Here is a 1,933-nt window from a genome sequence, read left to right on the forward strand (position 1 = left end):
TAGATTTTTAAATGTTTTCACTACATAAAAATAACTATGAAGTTGTTAGCCTGATTGAATAATTCTACATTGTAAATATATATCAAAACATCACATTATTCCACATAAATACATACAGCTGTCATTTTATAAGAAAAAAATATGATCTGGAAACTAGCAATGCTTAAGTGTCAGTGATTATGACAACAAGATTGTTTGTTTTATTTTTCTTTGTTTTGTGCTGTTGTTGCTGTTTGCCAAGAAGAACATCTAATTCAAAGAATAACTCTATTCATTGAAACTTGAGACACTGGAGGGCTCAGGGTGATGGGTAAATACTATTTGGAATATTACTGGTCACTTAGTCTGGAGTAAACAAAGCTCTCGAGATTTGTACAACCAATAAAATACTTGACAGAAAAGTCATGAATCATTTACATACAGAATTTGTTGATCAGAATGCCTTTCTTGATAGCACACAATAACGAAGGGCAAGGAAGCTCATTCAGTTAGGTACCTGCAAGGCTGAGACACGGAAATATGTAATGAGCAACAAACAGTAAAGACCGCCCACTCTAATTGCTGTAACTTCAGTTGACATCACATAGCATAGTTACCATCTTTAATGATGGATAAATTTACCAGCTATGCTCTTTCATTTATCACAATTTTGTAAGTAACTGAATTTCTCCAGTTAGTGTTTTCTTATAACTTGATAATGATTTCATTTTTAATAACTTTCTTCGTCAACTTGAGACTTTTAAGTCAGTAACAATACAAATAATAACTATTATCACTTACAAAATTAAGACTATTTCTTTGACCAGCACAGTAAATCACAAAAGTTAGCTCTAATTGCTTTAACAGTTATCGGAGGCCAACAGGTGGCATAGTGGTTGTGGAGTTGAACTCTCACATGGTCAATTGTGGTCTGAGTGCCAGACCCAGTGGCTTACCCAGTTGCTTACATGTGCTTGCATGCCCAAGTTCCCAAGAAGAGAATAGAGGGGATTGTAGTGCGGCCATTCCCTTAGGGAGTGATTTCTCACTTTCTCTCTCTCTGTCTCTATATCTCCAGCAAGTACACGTGACCTATAACAAAAATCTCATTAAAAAAAGTTAGTTTTCAAACTACTATTCATTGGATGATCATCTTTTCTGGTTAGTTTCAATGTTTAGATAAGTTTTTATTTTAAACATAGTTCACTGACAACATATAGCTTTTTTCCATCTATTCTAAATGTTTAACTTTCTGGTCATGATAAAGTAACATTCACCACAGCATAATGGCAAAGACATATACAAAATCAAAATAATTTTATATTGATAACATATTTGCCTTGATTACTAAGTTGAGGTAGCCATGTTTTCAACAGTGCAAAGTCACACTTCCCACCCATCACACACACATGTGATTCCATACTGCACTGTTTTGAAGACTCATGGGGACTTAGATATTTTTCCTTCAGAGGTCTGGAAAAAAACATACATGATGGTTCACCACTTCAGAGCACAGGGTAAAACAATAAAGGTGCAAATAATAAGGCAAAATTCCTATTGAAGAGCAGACCTTCTTGCCTCAGCCTGGAAAGGAACATATAGAGTCAATTCATAAATCTTCAATAAAACATTGTCTTTGTTTTATGAAGTGCTCATCATTAGTGTTGAAATTTAGATTGTTATGCTTTAATGAAGCTTAATGAACTACATTTAAAGGGCATTTACAATTTTGAAGCAAGTGTTCTGGAAACATCCACTGGAAATTGTTGAGGAAGAGATTAAAAGAAATGATTACATAGAAGAACCAAAACAGTGAAAAGTAAACGGAAAATTTCTAAAAGAATGAAAACCATTTAAAGATTAAAGAACTGCAGCAGTAGCTATTTTGGTGTATGAATAAAGGAAAGAAATTTTATTACTAGAATCAAATGTGCTTGAATAAATAAATATAAGC

The sequence above is a fragment of the Tupaia chinensis genome, unplaced genomic scaffold, assembly GCF_000334495.1.
Source record: "Tupaia chinensis unplaced genomic scaffold, TupChi_1.0 Scaffold000155_1, whole genome shotgun sequence".
NCBI classification, from domain to species: domain Eukaryota; kingdom Metazoa; phylum Chordata; class Mammalia; order Scandentia; family Tupaiidae; genus Tupaia; species Tupaia belangeri.